At 43.0% G+C, this 22,424-nt stretch overlaps 1 pseudogene; it reads left to right on the forward strand.

The window, feature by feature from the left end:
• The first annotated feature begins 1,602 nt into the window (after window positions 1-1,602).
• The window catches only part of LOC135289193 (zinc finger protein 462-like), a 92,336-nt pseudogene continuing 71,514 nt past the window's right edge, over window positions 1,603-22,424 (forward strand).

Here is a 22,424-nt window from a genome sequence, read left to right on the forward strand (position 1 = left end):
CTTAGCCTTTTGCATTTCTTGAATTTTGTCTGTCCTCTTGTTTATGGCAGTACATAAGCTAAGAGTCTAGTGATAAATTCCACTCCAGTGTTGTGTGAAATGGGATTAATTGGTCACATACTATCGAATCAAGGGCTACTCCGACGTGAGTGAGGGAGACAAAATGGTGCATCTGACTCCATCATCAGAAGGCTAAATAATTACTTTATTATTCTATACTATATACATTGCATCTAAACGGAATCTGCCTTGCACTCACTCTTGCTCACAACTGCACAGAACTGCACTCATCTCTGATTTTCTCATGACTGTCTTGTGACAGTCCGACACACACACAACTCTTGGCCCTGATAGGCCAAGGAAACAAAACATCCTCACTTTGGGTAAACAATATCCATATTGCATTCTACTTTGGCACAACACAGGCACAGCAAGTGATAAGAATTGTGGGTTTTTTCTCTGATGTTCAGAGAATGTGAATACCAGAAATATTATTGGGAAGAACTGTGCCTTGCTTTTCTCTATGAAGAGAAATGTGGCAACAACATGCTGAACTCGAACTTGCCAAATTTTGTTACTTTGTACATTACAGTATACAGAGGTTTGGGATTAATCATGAAGTCATTAAGTGTTTATGAAGATAACTTATTTATGTTTCCATTGTATTTTTGTAGTGCTCTTATTCTTTTTACTGCCCATCCCTTCCTCAAACTCCTATCCCATCAAAGATATGTCCCCTATGACAGACGGTAATGGAACTCTTACAGAGTTATAACTAAAAGTGGAGATGTTCTTGGTGTTTGGTGGAATTAATTCCAATGTACAACATTCTATTTTCAATACACAGATTTAGATCTCACTTTGCAATTATGTTTATGTTTTCCACTGAAGTCAGGAATTACAAGACTTTGAAAAGAAAGACAAGTGTTTTCATTTTAAAGTTTGTTGTTTGTTTTTTTGATATTTTTAATAGCTGCTAATGAAACTGACAGGACTTTCTCAACTTCCAAGAAGGTTAGAATGAGTCTTATAGAAGCAAAAACCACTGTTGTCCTGTTGTCTGTTTGTAAGTTCCAGTGAATGAATGTTTGGGAATAATGTGGTTGTTCTTCTAGCATATAGCTGCTAGAGAAACAGACTTCCTAACAACAGCTCCCTCCCAAGTAATGGAAAAGCCTAAAGGACAAAGTCCATTGAAACAGTAGTCATTTGTCAGAAGGTTGACTATAGCATTGCTAACAGCAACCTGCAAGTTACCTAAATAGGTCTTTCTTTGACTCAAAATTACCTTGATGCCTTTTAAATGTTGAGTTTTAGACTGCATTAATTATGGAATTTCTGGAAATCATTAAGTCCTTGAGACATTGAGTCAGCTACTGAGAAGAAATTAACTATCCTAGCTGAAACCAGGACAATAGTGATAGGAAACTTGGTGTTGATATATTTTCAGAATTCACTGAAGGAAATTTCTGTAAAAACAAGCAAAAACCCCTCTGAAACCCAACCAAACAGGGAAAACCAAAACAAACCCCTGCCTTTTTTTCTTTTCCTTTCCTTGTTTTTCTTGCAGAATTTTCTAATGCAAAAGATAATTCTTGAACCATGGAGGTGCTGCAGTGTGATGGCTGTGATTTCCAAGCTCTATCCTATGAAGACCTAAAAGCTCACATTCAGGATGTTCATACTGCTTTTCTGCAGCCAACAGATGTCTCTGAGGAAAACCCTAGCCAGCTGAGGTCTGGCTCCATGAATGCTAGCAACCAGACTGAGATAGAATTTTCTTTTGTAAAGGATGAATTTACAATTGCAGATGAAATAGCAGGTAAGCCTGAACCCCAAGCTCCTATCTCACATGTGACTTATTTCAGTGCATTTTAATTGGTATGCTTCAGTGTGTTTTTAAAAACTGTTACCTTTACCACTATAGTAAAGTGGATGATGTTTAGTTACAGACAGATTTTTTCTATAAATGCAAATGTGTGGATTTGTTGTCTTGCTATTTTTCACATGCTTTATCATATTGCTTCTTTTACTTTCTTTACACCACCATGAGCTCTAGAAAAGTTTTGAACTTTATTAGTGGACCTTTTTATTTCAAGAAGCTTATTTTGGAAATTGTCTATCCCAAATTACGTACCATCTGTTAGTTTTCTGACCATTCTTGTATGCATAGGTCTAATCATAAATAAATGAGGGAATCCTAGTGTGATTTATGTGTTTAAGATGTGTGTATATTCATATGCATACAGGGTAGATGGAGAGAAAAAGTCTAATTTTATTTATTTACATATTTACTTTTTAATTCTTATTTTAGGGCAAAATAAAACAACTCAGATGGGAACTGGAACTTGTTGTAGCCAGAGCCAAAGCTTTTATGGTCAGCATATCACTCCAAATCCTAAACCAACCAACATATTTTTCCAGTGCACATTTTGTGTGCGTTACTGTCATGGTTTGGCCCGGAAATGTGTTTTTGGAAAGGTCTAAGTCGGGCCAATCAGTGGCCAAATTCAAAATTGGCATGTGATATGGCCACTGAGGATCTGGATACGCCTCTGAGAACACACGGGGGTTAAAAGCAGGAGATTCCCAGAGAACTTGCTCTTTGGGAATCCGGCGTTGGTGAGTAGGTCTGGCCTCTCCCCTGCCCAGCTGCGTCTGGGTGGGGGAGGGGGAGGCCATGACAGGGAGGAGGCCGGGAGCCCCAAAAGGTGCAGAGGTGGAGGAGAACATGCAGGGGTTGATGAGAATTGAGATGTCTGGGCAGCCCCCCCGGAGAGAGAGACAGAAATTGTGCTGGCAACTCAGCCGGCCAGAAGCGGGGGATGCGTCGAGAGAAGGTGCCCGGCAGATGTGGGAGTCCTTGGGCAGGCAGAGTTGAAGATTTTAACCCCTTTGTAGACTAATAGAAACCTTACAAATACTGAATCCTCCTGAATCAGGATGAGGTGAGAGAGAGATGAGAGATGGGCAAGCGTGAGGAAAGCTGGAAGAGAGAAGAATCCTGAGTGGAAGAGATGATGGAGTGGCCTTGGGCTGGACTCTTTCTTGTATAGCCATGGACAGACCCGTGTTTTTTCCCTGTGACCCAGAGACTGTATTTAGGGGGAGGCAACACCCAGGAGTCAAGAGTGAAGCAGCGGCGTGAACAGAGACGGCTGAAGGGGGTGTGAGATGCCCTCTGTCTCCACGGAGAGGAGGATCTCTGTTCATGAGGCCCCTCGGCCCCAGGGGGTGAAATTTGGGGGGGGACGGGTGTCCCGAAGTTGAGAGACTGCTGCTTCTGGAAGTGGGTGGAGCATCTTTAAACGGGGAGCCCTAAAGGCAGTCCTGGCCCGTGTCCAGTGGTGAGAGCACTGGACATGGGGGGGGAGAAGTCACGAGGGCCGATGTTCTCTGGGTGGGGCCATGGGTGACACGGAAGCACAGGAAGTTTTAATTGTGCTTCTGGGGGAGGCCCATGAGGCAAGGGGGGACTCCTCTCTCCCTGGTGGATTTGAGGGTTGATAATTTGAGGGGTGGTGAATCTGTGGAGAAAAGGGAGAGGGAGGAGGAAGGTATCTGGAAGGTTTTCATTCTTAGTTTAGTATGTGTTCCTTTCTAGATTTGTAATAAATAAAGTGTTATGTTTTTTCCCTCCATCCCCGAATGAGAGCCTGCTTTGTTCTGTTCCCGGCTCACATCTCACAGCCACCATTTTGAAAATATACCCTTCATGGAGGCCCTGGCATTGTGCCAGGGTCAAACCATGACAGTTACTTCCAATCTAAAAACTTCCTCATAGAGCACACTCTAAAGGTTCATGGAGCACAGACTGGGGGGAGCTCAGTAGGGTCACACACTGCTGGATCCTTAAATTATAACATCATGATGCACAAGGGATTTGGCAAAGTTTTCTCTTGCCAGTTCTGCACCTACAAATCACCAAGGCTCGCAAGGATTATTAAGCACCAGAAAACGTATCACAAAAACAATGCCAAAGAGAGTTTAACTCCTACTACTGCCTCTGCTGTATCTGAATTGACATCTGCCTCTGTGCCAGTGCAGGAACCCTGCAAGGAATTGCCTGAAGAGGTAACAGAGCATTTTGGAGTCCATGGTCAAACCTCTAACAAAGTCCAGAGGCAACTTTTGCTGTGAATGGTGCAGTTACCAGACACTTAGAAGGGAGCACTGGTGTGACCATATGATGAAGAAGCACCGCAACATGGTAAAAATTCTGTCAAGTTTGAGGGAGGAACAAGACAGAACCAGTGTGCCTGATATGCAGAGTGCCCAGAATGCCTCCCCAAACTCTACTTATATCTCTATGAATATGACAGGATATGATATATTGAATGCTGATGTCTCAAATGTCAGAAGCTCTATGAACAATTCCCTTATCAGGCCCAACTCTTTTATATCCTCTAAGTTTTCTTCTGTGTCTTATCATCAAATGAAGTCCAAATTACCTCACAACTTGGACATAGTTAATTTGTCTGACAGACACCACTATGGAGTTGCTGACATGACACAGTCTGCAGACTTGGAAACAAGCAGTATGTTAAGTGACTCCAGCTCAGATGAAGAGCTAAATGAAGTGGACAGCAAGAGTGGCTTGAATTCAGTGGACAACCAGACATCAGGAATATCTGCAGAGCAACTGATGGGATCTGATGGCAACAAACTGTTGGAAACAAAAGGGATTCCCTTTAGAAGATACATGAACAGGTTCCAATGTTCCTTTTGTCCTTTCCTCACAATGCACCGCCAAAGTATCTCCCATCACATTGAGAATATCCACCTGTCTTGGAAGACAACTGTATACAAATGCAATGAATGTCCTTTCACCTGTAAGAGTTCATTAAAGCCTGGAGCTCATAGGCAATGTCAGGCAGGTACAATATCAGACTGGGACACTGTGAATTCTGAGAGTGAAAACATTGTCTCCTGTTTGAATGACAGCATGGTTTCTTATGAAAGTGGAAATATAAATGGAAGAAAGTCAGCTAGGATGATGGAAACAGTGCAGCAGCAACAGCAGCAGTTGCCTCAATCCCATTCACAGAATCCTTATAAGTGCACAATATGTAACTATTCTACCACTACTTTGAAAGGCCTCAGAGTTCATCAGCATAAACACTCATTTTGTGACAACTTACCAAAATATGATGGATTGCCATCCAACATGCCACAAGAGAATGAGGCAGATGGTCTCACCTTGGTCAGCACAGTGAAGAAAAGCCAGACCTCAATTCTTGGTCTCTCGTCTAAAAATAACTTTGTGGCTAGGGTCACTTGGAAGGTGTCAAATGACTGCCCTTTGGATCTTGCACCAGTGAAGAAAAGAACTAGAATTGATGAAATAGCAAGCAACCTGCAGAGCAAAATAAACCAAAACAAGCAGCAAGAAGATGCTGTGATTAATGTAAAGGATTATGAGGAAGAGGAAGAAGACGATGTGGAGATAGAAGTGAAATTAGACAGAGAAAAACAAGCAAAACCAATGGTGGAGATTTCTAGTTCTTATGCACCCCAGCAAATGTGGGGGAGGGAGACTAATGTTTCCCAGAAGGATGCAAACTTCATAAACATGCATCACGATTATAATTCCACCAGTGGAGCAGAGATCAAGCTCACTTTATCTGAAGATGAGGAAGATTATTTGTCTTCTATTAGCATGAAAAATCAACAGAGCCCTAATGCCTCTGTTCTAGGAAGCCAGCCAAATATAAATGACCCTCACCAGGACAATGAAAATGTGGAGATTAATGACTCTGGCAGGTGTTACTATCGTAAACACTGTGATTTTAGCAACAAATCTGCCAGGAGTGTTAGCACCCACTACCAACGGATGCATCCCTACATAAAATTCAGCTTTAAGTATATCTTGGATCCAAATGATCACAGTGTAGTATACAGATGTCTTGAATGTTATATTGACTATACAAACTTTGAAGACCTGCAGCAACACTATGGAGAGCATCACCCTGAAGCTATGAATATATTGAACTCTGATCACTCTGATCTGATCTACCACTGTCATTTCTGTTCTTACACTAGCCCAAATGTTAGAGGCCTGATGTGACATTACCAAAGAATGCATCCAATAGTGAAAATTAACAATGCAATAATATTTTCAAGCTATGTTGTTGAGCAGCAAGAAGGGCTAAACTCAGAATCTCAAACACTGAGAGAGATCTTGAATTCTGCTACAAAAACTATGGCAACCTCCACCCCTGTGGCTCATGGGACTATTGTGCCAGCAAGTTTTAACAAAAGTGCCACAAAGGCTTTTAGTCTTGAATATAAAAATCAGAAGGCACCTTCGGTCAGTTCTGTGACTGTTTATGACTGTGATGTGTGCTTATTTGCAAGCCCTAACATGCATTCAGTTTTGGTGCATTACCAGAAAAAACATCCTGAAGAAAAAGCATAATATTTTATAATTCAGAAGACCATGCATATAGCATCTGTAGACAGGGGGTCTGCCCTGGCTCAAATGTCTTTTGAGATGGGAGTGTTTGTCTCCCCCAAACAGTCCAACTTGTCTTCTCAACATCCACCTTCCCCACCATTGCTCCCAAACCTTGCTCCTGAACTCTACTATTGCAAGCACTGTTCATACAACAACCGTTCAGTTGTGGGAGTGCTTGTCCACTACCAGAAAAGACATCCAGAAATAAAGGTTCTTATAAATAAAAAATGCAAATTAGCCAATTTTAATAAAAATATGAAAAACAAAATTTATTTAGCGACCATAAAAACAGTCTCGACAGCCACCACCAAAACGGACAGCGTATCACCCCCGGGAAGTGATGCGGGTGAACATGAGGAAAGGACCAACTGGCACCTAGACCTCCCCGTCCACATCAACTGCTTCAAGGTAGCAGTTTTTATACAGTTTTTTTTGGCTCACGGCAGAAAGTCTTTGTTTCATTCTGAGTTCTTCATATTCAAGTTGGTTTCTTTCTCTGGACAAAGCCTCATCCAGGGGTAGAATGGTCCATTTCCCTGGTTCCCGGAATCTGGCATTCAGATTCGAGGTGTTGATTGTTCTGGTCCCCACAGATAGGCATCTTGTCTGGGCCATCAGCACCTGGTGTCTTCTGGCATTGGTGCTGATGGATGCTCCTCTCTTCGGATGCAAATGCTGTGATGTCCATCTGCTGCGGTTTCGAGGTCTCGTGATCTCGTCATCCTGTTGGATTTCTCAACCTAAAGGGAACGAAGGGATTCCCCCCCCCCCCCTTTTCTCTCCCCAGTTTACTCTATTCACATATATATATTTATATGCTATTTATCTCCACGAATTACTACCTATATTTCTAACAAAGGTCACTGCCAAGTACATCAGGCAGGCACCGTCCTACTGCAGCAATGATGAAGGCTGGTGAGCTGCCACCTGGGATTCAGAAAATGTCAGTGTCAGTGCAGCAGTTGAGCCAGGGCAGTTCTGAGAACTCTGTGAATCCCCCTGAGAATGAAATGTTTTTCTGCCAGCACTGTGATTATGGAAACTGGACTGTAAAAGGTGTGCTCATCCATTATCAAAAGAAGCATCATGATTTTAAGGCCAGTGCAGATGTGATTAGACAGCACATAGCCACTATTAGAAGCCTTTGTGATTGCAACCACAAGAAATCCTCTGGCAGCCAGTCTGCTCACACCTCCAGCACTGAACAGGACAGGATAAAGTTGAGAGCCCTCAAATGCAGGCAGTGTAGCTACACATGACCTTATTTCTATGCACTGAGAAAGCATATTAAGAAAGACCACCCAAATTTGAAGGCCATGGTCACATCCATTCTGAGATGGGCATTTTTGGATGGCTTGATAGAAGCTGGATATCACTGTGAATGGTGTATTTATTCGCATACAGAACCCAGTGGTTTGCTTGTGCATTACCAAAGGAGACATCCTGAGCATTATGTTGACTATACATATATGACAACTAAACTCTGGGCAGGTCCAAATCCTTCCCCTCCTACCCTAGTGATGCCAACAGGGGCAATGACCTATAAATGCAGAGACTGCATTTTTGAAGCATCTTCCATTTGGGACATTACTAATCACTACCAGGCTTTTCACCATTGGACTATGAATGTGGATGAATCTGTATTGTTAGAAATCATTAAGGAGAAAGATGCTGCTAAGAAAATTGGCACACAACTTGATGAAGTTAAGGCCAGGATTAATTCTGAAAAACAGGTACTATCACAGATGGACCAGGATGTGGAGGACCCCAGTCTTTCCCATGAAAAAACTATTTAGCTGACTTCTGGAAACACTGCCATCTCCTCCACTCCATATCAGTGTACAGTTTGCCAGTCTGAGTACAATAACTTGCATGGCCTCCTGACACATTACGGCAAAAAGCATCCCGGCACGAAAGTGAAAGCTGCTGACTTTGCACAGGGCATAGACATTAACCCAGGGGCTGTGTACAAGTGCAGACATTGCCCATACATTAACACATGCATTCATGTTGTCCTCACACATTACCAGAAACGTCACCCATCAGTAAAGGTCACTGCTGAAGACTTAGTGCATGATGTGGAAAAGTTGAATAATGTTGCACAGAATGACATAGAAGAGATGAATAGGATTTTCAAGCAAGGCTATGGTGCATACAGGTGCAAACTATGCCCTTATACCCACAGCACACTGGAGAAGCTCAAAATTCACTATGAGAAATACCATGATCAACCTGAATTTGATGTTTTTGCTAAGTCACCACCTAAGTTGTCTGCCTCAGTGGAGCCAGACATGGTAACTGAAATCAAGGCCTCCCCAGTAATTGCTACTGATAGTGTTGGAGAAATCTCTACCCCAGCACTGCATTTCTCCAGTTCTCACTTAGTATCTCACACAGTGTTTTGGTGTCAGCTCTGCAAATACTTCTGTTCCACACGGAAGGGGATAGCCAGGCCCTACCACATCAAACATAATAATGTTCGGGCACAACCAGAAGGCAAGAACAACTTTTTCAGATGCGTGCTGTGTTCCTACACCAACCGCATCCACAAAGGGCTTGCACCACACTACCAGAAAAGACATGACATTGATGCTTACTACACTAACTGTTTAGCAGCCTCCAGGACAGTAAGCGACAAACCCAATAAAGTGATCATTCCATTTCCTCCCAAAGAGGACACTCCTCAGTTAAGTGAGGAGCTGAGGAGGGCTGTGGAAAAGAGGAAGTGCTCACTTTGTTCCTTTCAATCTTTTAGCAAGAAAGGTATTGTGTCCCACTAGATGAAACATCACCCTGGTGTCATCCCTAAGAAGCAGCATGCGAGCAAGCTGGGGGACTACTTCACTCCTGTGTATGCTGATGAATGTAGGAGTGTGCCCCCTGTTGATGGAGTGACAAAACTATCCTTTGTCCCCTTAAAAAGGAAAGAAGCACAGAAATTTCTCTCCAGGATTAGGTGAAAAGCCACATCATAGGACCTTGGAAACTTCACCTCAGGCTTAAGGGTAGCTAATTGGACAGAAACCAAAAAGTCCCGCCTGGGCAATTTAGTAGAAAAAGAAGAGAACAAAGAAACTAATCGCCTTTGTGAGGTGTTTTACCAGGAGAAAGATCTCTTGCACCTGGCTGTTTTTTTTCTGTTTGTTATTTTGCCTTTTATTAAACCTTTTTGTTTCCAACACTGCAGCAGAAGCCATCCTGCTTATTTTTATGCCTCCAAACGTAGCTGAGCTATCTTGGGTGTGTTATAGGACTCCAAGAGCTTATGAGACCTGGCTCACGGAGGATAATATAACAGATGAACATGAAAAGTCAACTCCAGCTGAGGAAAGGAATAACTCTGAAAAGTTTGAGGTGGAGAGCAAGGCTCAGGAAAATGAGTGGCTTCCCTTCAGATGCGTAAAATGTTTCAAGCTGTCCTTCAGCACGGCAGAGCTGCTGTGCATGCATTACACTGATCACCACAGCAAGGATTTGAAGAGACACTTTACCATACTGGGAAGTGGTACCTGCTCTCATAATGATAGCTACCAGTGCAAGCACTGTGATACTAAGTTGCATAGCATGGCAGAGCTGACCTCACACTTGAATAGTCACAATGAGGAATTCCAGAAGCGTGCCAAACGTCAGGAGAGGAGGAAACAGCTTTTGAGCAAGCAGAAATATGTAGATAGTGCTTTTACATATTTCAAACAAGAGAGGGTAAGGATCTATGTGTCAGGTCTCCTTCTCTGCTTCTTCTCACCAGGGAAAAAAACAAACCAAAAGCTGTTCTTCTATACCCCAGGAGGCTCCTTATTACTAATACCCACTTGCATGTTCACTTTAACAGCCAAATGAATGAAGGTTAATGAGTGACTCAGTGTGTCAATGGGCTCTATAAATTAGTTACGTATTCTGCTTTAATTTTTTTCATTTTCCACCTAGGGTCCATGAGAAGCTCTGTTCCTTCCAGTTGTTTCCTTCAGGATTTTCCCTATCTTCCTTTCTCCCACCCTTATGGATGGCTATCTGTATGTTTTGCAAGGCTGCTGTTTGTTTTCTCATAGACCTTTTTAGCAAATATCCCGTTCCACTGCTCAGCAATGTACCTTTAAATAACACAGCAATTCCTTTCTCAATTTTATCTATTTCAGTACATTTTCTGGTAAAGAACTTGATGTTTATGTGCAGCTATCCAATAACTTCAAGCTTTGGGCAAGTGTTCCTGTGAACAGAAGACCAAATTCTGCTACTCTTTTCTGTACCCTTCTCCCCATCTGGAGTAGCTACTTTCTGTAGAAAAACATACAAGGGGGGGGGGGGAGGGGTAACCATGAAAGACCATGGCTTGGTATTGTAAGTTAAACATGAACGGTCTTATAGGGGACTGCTATTATGCAGAAACTCAAGGGTTTTTTTTTCTGTGCACATCCTATCCACCTATTTTGAGGGCTTAAATAGAATTCAGTGCAAATTGAGGTTGAAGTTTTGCACAATAGAATTTTGTAGTGGGTTGGCACAGGCAGTCGCTTGGTGATCCTCTGGCTAGCCTTCACCTCCTGGTCCTTGCCAAGAGTGGCTGCCCCCTATCCGCCCCTCGGGTCGGTCTGGGTGGCAGTAGAGCAGGGCTGCCTAATTCCCAGAGGCAGCAAAGCTGCTCTGTGCAGCTGCTGATAGGAATCCCAAGTCGAGGAAGCCAGAACAAAGGAGACTAGAAGGGTCACTTGTATAAGTTCTCAAGAGGGTTTAATCTCCGAGAGAGTCAAGGGACAAGTGACAAAACTCCAACAGGGTAACAGCAACTTAAGAACAGGGGAGGGTACTAGGGGAGGATAACCAGTAGTAGAACAGCAGGGGAGGAACGTAGGGTGGGGATCAGATTCTAGGTTACCAATAGGGGATAACATGGGAGGGGATCAGGCTTGGCACACCAATGGAACTTTGAGGGAAGGGTGATTAGACAAGGAAGGTTTTAGAGAAAGGGGTGGGGTTACATTTGATGAACAAGAGAAGAGGGCAGTACTTCCAGGATTGGCAGGGAAGGGTCTGGAAATCAGGGAGGTGCAAGGGAGATTGACATGGGGAATGACATAAGATTAGGTGGGAAAATAGTAGTAAACAACTTCAGGGCAAAAACATTGGGGAAACAGAATGGGGTACATGGAACAAACCACTATAAACTCACAATAAGGAACACCTTAAGATTACAACAGAAAAACAATCTACCACAGTGGGTTGACCTTGTCTGGACACCAGGGGCCCACCAAACTACTCTATCACTCCCACTCTTCGTCAGGACAGGGGGGAAGAAAATAACATGGAAAAGAACTTGTGGGTCAAGATAAAAGGAGGTTAATAAAACAAAAGCAAAGGCTGCACACAGAAACAAGGGAAAACAAAAGATTTATTCTCTAATTCCCATCAGCAGGCGATGTGCAGCCACTTCTCAGGAAGCAGGGCTTCAGCATGTGTAGTGGTTGCTCTGCAAGACAACACGTAATAACGAATGCCCCCCCTCCTTTCTCTTAGCTTTTATATCTTAGCAGACGTCATATGGTATGGAATACCCCTTTGGTCAGTTTGGGCCAGCTGTCCTGGCTATATCTCCTTCCAGGGTCTTGCCCACCCCCAGACTAAGGGTCTTTGAGGGTTGAGGGGGAATGTTGAGACAGCACTGATGCTATGCCGGTGCTGCTCTGCAGTAACCAAAACACTGGTGTGTTCTCTCCACCTTTCCAGCTCCCAATGCAAAGCACAGCACTTTGAGGGCTACTATGGGGAAATGAATTCCATGTCAACCAGACCCAATACATATGTGTACACTAAAAGTTATTTCGCTAGTCTGAGTATATTCCTAAAAGTGTGATATTCAAAGCATGTTTCAGTATTACATTAGTGCAACTGATTAATACTTGTGTGCTTCAATAGGCTTTTGGACACTTGGAAGATGCTTCAAACCCTAAGGAGAGGAAAGTAGTAGGCTATAAATGTAAATTTTGTGTAGAAGTTCATCAAACACTCCGAGCCATCTGTAATCATCTCTGTAAGCATGTCCAGTATGGTAATGTTTCTTCTGTGTCACCTACAGTAAAGGTAAGAATTCTGTGAACTGGCAGCATTTTGTATTTGATATTAAGGCCTAACTGAAAGCCCACAGAGGGCTCCCATGGAGACAAATGGGTTTTGGACTGGACATTCTGAGCAGTTAAACATGACATTCTAATATAATTTTTCATGTTTCTGCAGCACATTTTGTTTACTTTAATATGTATTGATTTTCTTCTGCTCTTCATCTGGGGCACAAAAACTATTTAATTCTCATTTCTTATTTGACACAAAGGAATTGCTATCACAGATGACTGAAATAATTGATTTATGAGCAGGAGCTTCTCCCTCAGCTGTTCTGGGCTACTTTTCTGCTTTCTTAGACTCTTAAGGTGTGGGGGCTTTTTTCCTTTTTTTTTTTTCTCCAACCCATATGCAAAAGTGAAATTATAGTGCTGCAAATGCATATGCAAATATCCAGCTGAGCCAGGGGTCCAATTTAAGTGGTTAATTGTAAATGTGCTGCTGTTTCCTCCCTATGCAAGTGGAGACCACCTAGAATGTCTGAGGACAGACTGTACAGGGGGAGTTCAGGTGTGATAAGGTTGCAGGATCTGGTTATGCAGTTCTCCTTTTCTTGCTGCAGTGAGTACTCAGCAAAATCTCATTCTGCATTCTGTGTGACATAAAGCATGCCAATTTCATGACATTGACTGCATGCTGTGTAAAGTTGCTGAGTCCATCATAGTCTAAACAGTTGTACCTAAGAGCTTGCACTGTCCTTCCTTTAGCTTATCCAATACTACTAACAGAATGGGGCACTTCCCTTCTATCATATGATTCCTGCTCTTTCTCTGCTTCTCAAGTAAAGTTTATAGGGGGTCAATATCATCTTTTGAGCAAGTAGATACTACTTGCTCAACAGCAAAGAACAAAAACTAAAATACAAGACCCAAAAAACATGATATAAATATGCTTTTCAGTTTTAACGTTGCTGCAAAATGATTGCTGTGCTAATTAACACTTAGGAAAGGGACTAAGAAATGGGTCATTTGTTTTTTAATGTGCATGCATATATATATATATATAATTAAAGACTAAACTCTTATGCATAAAGTCATTAGTGGAGTATGGTAGGGATACCTTTAGAAAGTGAATGCAGTGGGAAACATATTAAAGTTAATACATAGGAGAGACTGAAGGACAGAATTGATGGCTTTGGGGGGGGATATATGTTTTTTAGCAGGAAGCTGAAGATTCTTCAAGAACACCTTTGGAGGGTTTTGAGGGAGCCAAAGAACCTGTGGAATTTACAGAAGCTGAATATGGAACATCCTTGGAAGATAAAACCAGGCCTGGGGGCTACCACTGCAGCCAGCATGACCGGGTTTTGATGTCTATGCAGGGTCTGCGATCTCATGAGAGGGGTCATTTGGCTCTGGCTGTGTTTACCTGGGAAGACAAGTACAGCTGCCAGTATTGCTCCTTTGTCTCTGCTTTCAGGCACAAGTAAGTTATGGCTTGTTTTCAACAGAAGCACAGACTAGTATGGCTATTTTTTACATTGGTTGACATTGAAGGAGAGCACACTCAATTTGATTTCAAGCCACATTTTTCTCTGTTCTCAGGAATTAAATTTTTTTTATGGCCCCAAACTATTTACCATTGCCTGTGACTATAAAACGTCTCATTTTTTATATCTTCTCAAATTTGAGTTCTCTTTTTGTTGTGTGTAGGGGAAATGCACACCAAACAAAAGATGTCCACCACGTATGCAGTTCTGTCAAATGCATGAAATTAAATAATCCATAGAGGAAAAAGTATTTTTACTAGCCTTCCATGTAACTGCTTTATTTTTAAACAGAACCGTGACTTTTATTTGATTGAGACAGACTTAATTTCTAGTGTTGAACAGTTATCACATACCAATCTTAAATTTAGATTATTTATTTCTAATTTGCATTATGCAATTTCAGTCTATGAACATAGTCTTAACATCAGTGTGGCATACTTGAAATAAGTTGAGAAATTACCCCTTATCTGACTTGACCCTTGAAAAATGCATGGTCATAATAAATAATCAAGTTCCTCATTACTTATTTCTTTGCCTACAGCTAGGAAACTTTACAGTTCTTTCAATCAGATTTATTAATGGCTTGCCACAAAGAAATTAGGTTTATTGCATTTTTTTTACTGGCATCCTAGATTGGCAAACACATGCACATGTTTTCTGTAGCCTCTTGGGGGAGAAATGTCTCATCCCCCCATTCTATGTCCACCCCCCTTCTCCTCAAAGAAGAAAGATTCAAGTGCCTGTTTAACATAGGCATTGATAGTGCTGTCAGTGACACACTTAAATTGGATGAAGTTGTTGCTGTTCTGTAATTAAAAGTATGCAGGAAAGAAAATACAAGAAAAGAAATATTTATAAACCCTTGTGTTAGAAAAGCAGCATCTCTGTCAGTATCACAGCACAGTTCTTATGTGGATGAGCAACAGGACAGTCCAAGGGCTGGGCAGGCCTTGGCAATCTCTCATTAATATCCTGGATCTGAGCTGATGGGAAGCAGTAAACTGCCCTGTACAGAAGGTCAGGTTGACATCTCCCCTGCAGAAGGGAATCTCCCATTACGATGACTCACCCCTCCCCCCCGTTCTTGCTGCATGGTTCAGGTGCAGCCAGGTCTGATGCTTCATTGGACAGAGCTCCGAGCCCCTCATCTGCAGTCAGATGCAGAACTATAGAACTTATTCTGCTGAAGTTCTGCTGGCAAAGCAAGACCCATCCTCCCAGTGCCAGATATCACAAGCTTCCAGCCTCTACCATCTTGGTAGTCTCCATTTCCCAACCTGATAAACACAGACACTCGCTGCCTCTCCAGTGCAATTCAGAGTTTTGGCTCTTGTCTGTGCAGGATCTCTGAGAAGAATGTTTTTCTCATTATTTCTGATGTTGTGCAGATGTCTGACCTCCTGCAGCTCCTTTAACATGGTAACACAGCTCTTCAACTAGTGCACACCTCCTGCAGGCAAGGAGACAGTTTTTCTCTGCCTCATCCTCAGTGAGAAGCCTCAGCTATTCCTTGGAGCCCCAGACATAAAATGGAATGGGATGGGATTGCATGGGATGGGATGGGATGGGATGGGATGGGATGGAATAGAATAGAATAGAATAGAATAGAATAGAATAGAATAGAATAGAATATTTCACTTGGAAGGGACATACAATAATCATCCAGCCCAAACTGCCTGACCACTTCAGTGCTAACCAAAAGTTAAAGAATACTGTTAAAGCATTGTCCAAATGCTTCTTAAACACTGACAGACTTGGGCCATTGACCACTTCTCCAGGAAGTCTGTTCCAGGGTTTGACCACCTGCTCAGTAAAGAAGTGTTTCTTAATGTCAAGTCTAAACCTCCTCTGACACAGCTTTGAACCATTCCCATGAATCCTGTCTCTGGATCCCAGGGAGAAGAGCTCAGCACCTCCCTCTCCCCTTCCCCTCCTTGGGAAGCTGTATAGAGAGCCATGAGGTCACCCCTCAGCCTCCTTTTCTCCAAACTAGACAAACCCAGAGTTCTCAGCTGTTCCTCACAGGACATGCCTTCCAGCCTCTTCACCAGCTTGATTGCCTTCCTCTGGGGGCAATTCAAGGACCTTCCTTCTTAAATTGTGGGGCCCAGAACCGCACACAGTATTCAAAGTGAGTCCGTGCCAATGCTGAATACAGCAGGATCATTACCTCTCTTGACTAGCTGGTTCTGCTGTGTTTGATGTGCCCCAGGGTGAGGTTTATCCTTTTGGCTGCCAGGGCTCACTGCTGGCTCATATTGAGCCTGCTGCTGACCAGTACCTCCAGATCCCTTTCTGCAGGACTGTTCTTCTGATCAGTGGAGACCTCCCTAAACTCCCCAGACCTTTGGTAGATGATTGAGATGGATCCTGCCATAGATCCACTATCTCCTTCAGTATTCTAGGATGAATCTCATCAGGCCCTATGGAATTAAGAACATTTAGATGATACAACTGATCCTTTAAAATTTCAGTGTCCACAAATGGAAAGTCACTGTTCCTACACTTGTGGTCCTCTGACCGAAGTTGTGGTCAATAGCTCAATGTTCGTATGGAGATCAGTAAGAAGTGGTGTTCCTCAGGGCTCTGTCTTGGAACTGGTGCTCTTTAATATCTTTATCAAGGACATAGACAAAGGGATCAAGTGCACCCTCAGTAAGTTTGCAGATGGCATGAAGCTGAGTAGTGCAGTTGACACACCTGAAGGATGGGGCCATCCAGAGGGACCTGGACAAGCTGAGAAGTGGGCCCATGTGAATCTAATGAGGTTCAACAAGGCCAAGTGCAAGGTGCTGCAACTGGGTTGGGGCAATCCCAGACACGAGTACAGGCTGGGAGAAGAACTCATTGAGAGCAGCCCTGTGGAGAAGGACTTGGGAGTTCTGGTGAACAGAAAGCTGAACATAAGCCAACATTGTGGGCTTACAGCCCAGAAGGCAAATTACATCTTGGGCTTCATCAAAGGATGTGTGGCTAGCAGGTAAAGGGAGGTGATTTTCCCCATCTACTCTGCTCTGGTGAGACCCCACCTGGAGTGCTGTGTCCAGCTCGGGGGCTGCCAGCACAAGAAGCACATTGACCTGTTGCAGCAAGTCCAGAAGAGGCAACCAAGATGATCAGAGGACTGGAGCACCTCTGCTATGGAGACAGGCTGGGAGAGCTGGGGTTGTTCAGCCTGGAGAAGAGTGAGGAGACCTTACTGCAACCTTTCAGTACTTAAAAGGGGCTTATAAGAAAGAGATAGAGAGACTTTTTGCATGGGCAGATAATGATAGGACAAGATGTAATGGTTTTAAACTAAAAGGAGGGATTTAGATAAGATGTTAGGTAAAAAATTCTTTAGTGTGAGGGTGGAGAGGCACTGGCAGAGGTTGCACAGAGAAGTTGTGGATGCCCCATATCTGGAAGTGTTATGGTCAGGTTGAATGGGGCTCTGAGCAACCCAATTGGGGTGGCATCCCTGCCCATGGCAGGGGAAGTGGACCTAGATGATCTTTAAGGTCCCTTCCAACCCATTCTATGATTCTATGACTAGGGAAGTGATTGTACCCCTGTACTGGGCAGTGGTGAGGCTGCACCTTGAATCCTGTGTCCAGTTCTGGGCCCCTCACTCCAAGAAGGACATTGAGGCACTGGAATGTGTCCAAACAAGGGCAACAAGACTGGTGAAGTGTCTAGAGTACAAGTCTGATTAGGAGTGGCTGAGGGAGCTGGGGGAGGTGTAGCCTGGAGAAAAGGAGGTGCAGGGGAGAACTTATTGCTCTCTACAACTACCTGAAAAGATGTTCTATTTAGGTGGGAGTTGGTCTATTCTTTCTAGTAACAAGCAATAGGATGAGAAGAAATGGCCTTAAGTTGTACCAGCAGAGGTTTAGACTGGATATTAGGAAAAACTTCTATATGGAAAGGTTTGTCAAGCATTGGCACAGCACAAGCTGCCCAGGGAGGTGGTGGAGTTGCCATCCCTGGAGGGATTGAAAAGTCACATAGATGTGGCGCTTGGGGATATGGATTAGTGGTGGGCTTTGCAGTTTTAGTTTACTGGTTAGACTCAATTACTTTAGATGTCTTTTCCAACCTAAATGATTCTATGCTTCTGTTATCCTTAGACCTCCTCTTGCTATTAATGTTCTTTAAAAAGACTTTCATTTTTGTCTGGCACTACCCTGTTCAGTTTCAACTGTTGTTGAATTTTGGTTTTGTGCCTTCTCCTTGCGTATACAAACCACAGATTTGTAATGTTCCTGCAAAGTCTGACCTTGCTTCCAGAGATTGTAGCATTTGTTTTTCCTGTTGAGTTCCATGAGGAGTTCCCTGTTCAGCCAAGCTGGTCTTCTGCCGCATTTGCTTGACTTCTGACACAGTGGAATTGCCTGCTCCTGTACTTTTTAAAGGTGCTTCTTAAAAACTGACCGGGACTCCTGAACCCCTAAGCCCTCAAAAGTAGACCCTCAGGGGACACAGCCAAGTAGCTCCCTGAATAGCTTAAAGTTTGCTCTCTGCAATACAAGGTAGCAACTCTGCTGACATTTTTTTTTCTCATTACACTGAAAATTTTAAACAACCATTTTGTGATCATTGAGGCCAAGACAACCACCTACCATCACATCTCCCACAAGTCCTTCTCTTTTAGAATAATAGAATACTTAAAGTTGGAAAAGACCTCCAAGATCATCAAGTCTAACTTTTGACCAATCAACACCATGCCCACTAAAGCATATCACTAAGTGGTCCATCTACTCAGTTTTTGAACACCTCCAGGGATGGTGACTTCACCACCTCCCTGGGCAGCCCATTCCAATGCTGGACAACCCTTTCTGGGAAGAAATTCTTTCTGCGGTCAGGCTGGCAGGCCTTTAGTTCCCTGGATCCTCCTTCCAGCCCTTCTTGTAGGTGGACATCACACTGGCCTTTTTCCACATTGACTTTTCCGAATATGCAACCCAAGCCTCCCCAACACTGCTCCAGCCCTTCCCTCAGGTTCTGTCACTGGTCACCAGAGAGAAGAGACCAGTGCTGCCCCTCCACTTCCCCTCGTGGTGATTGCCCAGCACTCTCATTTGTCAAGGTCTCTCTGCAGGGCCTCTCTGCTTTTGAGGGAGTCAATATTTCAGATATGCGCCTAAAGCTCCTGGAGGACCATAAATGTTCTCACTAGCATTGCCATTCAGGCAATGCCATGCCAACCCTTGGCTTAGCTTCAGCTCTTCTGATGGTATCCCCTTTATTCATCACTTCTAGTATAAGGTCCTCTCAATTGGTCCTGCCAGCTTATGAGCAAAGAAGCATTTCCCCCATCAGGGCAGGTGGATCCCATCAGGCCTCAGCAAACCTTGTGTCTTGTAGATTCTTCTATGGTTATAAAAACCAAAGTTCTGGTGGAGGCACCAGTCCTGGAGCCAGATATTGATGTTTTGGGCATGCCTGTTTCTTCCATTGACTCTCCCTATTACTGGGAGAATCAAGGCAAACACTACCTCTTCTCCTGAATCTTTTAGCATTCTTCCCAGGGCCCTGAAATCTCTTTTGATTGACCTTGGCCTTCTTGTTGCAATGTCATTAGTACCCATGTGAAAGAGAAGGAGTAGGTAATAGTCTGAAGGCAGTACTGAGCTCATCAGTGATTTGGTTACATCTCTGATTTGGGGCTCAGGGAGGCAGCAAACTTCCCTGAAAAGATAATCCAGTCTGCCGATGGAGACTCATTTGGCTCAGGAGAAAGTCACCGATGACCATTACTTGCTGTTGTTTCTTTTCAACACTGGTCAAGTGCATTAAGCAGGTCTTGATGTGAGGGATTGGTTGATCTCACCTTGATGAGAGTGCTTGCACAGGTTCCTCCTCTTCTATCTCATCTCCTTCATCTACTGTACCCAGAGCTTCATACCTATTCTGTAAAGGTAGCTGAGAGTGTAAGAAGGTGTTCCTCTTACAGCTCAGTGCAGTAACTTGCTTGTAACATGGAAATCTGCATTCTTCCTCAGGAGCTCTGAGTACAAGCTTCTGATATGCCAGGGGTAGTTGTTCCAGTCAGTGTTGAGCTTGAGATATGCATTTTATACATGTTTGGTAATCTGATTTGAGTTTATACCAGATCATTTTCTATCATCTATTTAAAATGTGAGTTTTTTAATGGAATACTGACCACAAATGTTCACTCTTATTTAGGAGACATACCGGTACTCCAGAGAAATGGGGAAAAAATTAACTTACCACAAATTTCCTGTTAGATTTATGATAATATAATGTTTCTATGAAGTAACCCTGAAATTGGATATATGGTCGGGATTTTTGTTTTGCTATCATTAGATCTTTGTATACACAAACTTTGGTGCTAGCAATGGTAAACAGGGATTTTCTTGGCTCAGGCTCTGTCAGTGTGAAACTAAAGATCATGTGAGACCCTCTGTAGTGTGAGGGTATGGAGTAGACTCCATTTGATCCAGATCTTTCTATTCAGTGGAAAAAAACCCAGGACAATTCAGATCAATGAATAGGAAATAAAGCTAAAGTATGCCTGGAACTATTAGGATTGTGTTTTGGAGGGATGATAAATAAACCAACCCTCTCCAAACTTTTCCATACCTTCTTATTGTTTCACTGCTTCATATGAACAGGCTCAGACTACTCTTATATCACAAAGCATAAATTAAGACAAGGCTGTATTGGAAATGCCTCTATCCTGATCTGAAGCCATGGAGATGGGTGATGAATTCTTACCCCCTTCAATGTCACACTACCTGTTGCTGATTTCCCCTGCAGAAAGATACCATCTGATCTGTTTCACCCATTCTTCTGTTGTTTAGCTTCATGCAGGGTCTCCCTGTCCATTACATCTGAAACTGCCACCTCTTACTCCTAGAAATCGTTGACTATAGACAGCTTGCTGGTACCTTCCCCCCAGACTATGCTGTCTAATCTGCTTTTGCTGCTGTAACCAAATGAAGATTTCTTCAGTAGAGCAAGAAAAATATTTTCCTTAACTTAGGAGAAGAAAACAGGGCATATTTTCATAAAAAAAAAACTGCACAGAAAAATCCTTTACTAGTATTTTTATTGTTCAGTTTGGGTTCTTTCATGTTTGTTTTTGTTTTTCCTCAAATAGCCTTTATCCTTTAAGTAACTCTCACAATAGTCTGGATTTGATATAATTTGATTGATAGTAATTTTACCCTATTGAGTTTAAGTGGCTTGCATTCTGTGTGATAAAATTGATCACAGATCTCTTTCTTCCTCAGATTAGATTCTGCCTTGTTCTATAAGAAGATCTGTTGGATATAAAGAACCAGCATGAGAAAGATAGCTGAGCCTAGCCTTCTTTTATTTAAAATTTATTTCTGTTACTAGATTTTTGGCTTGCATCTGAAGGAATAGCTAAAATTATTTACTATTTTGTTTCCTTTTGTCTGTCTTTTGATCAGTCTGGATTGCCATATGCAGACTCATCATGGACATCATAAGCCATTCTGTTGCAAGCTCTGTCCATTTAAGTCTTCTTACAACAGCCACTTGAAAACCCATATACTCAAAGCTCATGCTGGTAAGTCAATTAGTTTCTTCCTTGCATTCTCCCCTGTCCTCTCTTGATCCCTTTCTCTTGCTGTCAGGCACATATACTTGCTCTTGTGTACTCCCTCTTGATCAACCTCACATACAGTCATGCTCATTCTCTCTCTTCCTTGTGGGTAGTCATATGTGCTCTCCACATTCTCTTGTGTGATCACAAGCTCTTCTTGTGCCGTCATGTGCCTCCTCTCACTTTTGTGTGTCCCCTCTCAATGAGACTATGTGCAATTGCACTCACTCTCCCACTTTCCCACTCTTCTTCAGATGCAGTCACATTCCCCCCTCTCTATCTAGGTTGCAATCTTCCTCTCACATACAGTTGTGTGTGGTCTCTGTCATGGATTATCCTCTCTTCCTTGCTCATTCTCATGATTGTGCTTGCTCTCTTCATGTGTGGCTGCACTCATAAGCTGCTGCTTGTTTGCTTCCTCTCACTCTCATAGCCATGTGCTCCTTGTTGCTCAACCTTGTGTATGGTTGTGCTCACTATCCCTCTCTAGGTTGTGCATGCTGTTCCTCTCTTGGGTGTGATGGCACACGTTCTCCCTTACTTGGTTGCAATGTCTTTGAGGCTCACAGATAATTGCCTGCTCTCCCTCACCCACAGTCATGTTTGCTCTTCATCTCTGGGTTACGGTCTCCCTGTATGTCATATGTGGCTGTGAATGCTCCCTCCCTCTCTCTGTCTTTGTAGCACTCTCTCGGGGGACATCCTTCTTTGTTGCTCCCTCCTGCACTCTCTTGTGCCAGGTCAGCTGCTCTAAATTTCTGTCCAAGTTAGACTAGGTTTCTCTTACTTGT

Source organism: Passer domesticus, chromosome W, assembly GCF_036417665.1.
Source record: "Passer domesticus isolate bPasDom1 chromosome W, bPasDom1.hap1, whole genome shotgun sequence".
Classification (NCBI taxonomy): Eukaryota; Metazoa; Chordata; class Aves; order Passeriformes; family Passeridae; genus Passer; species Passer domesticus.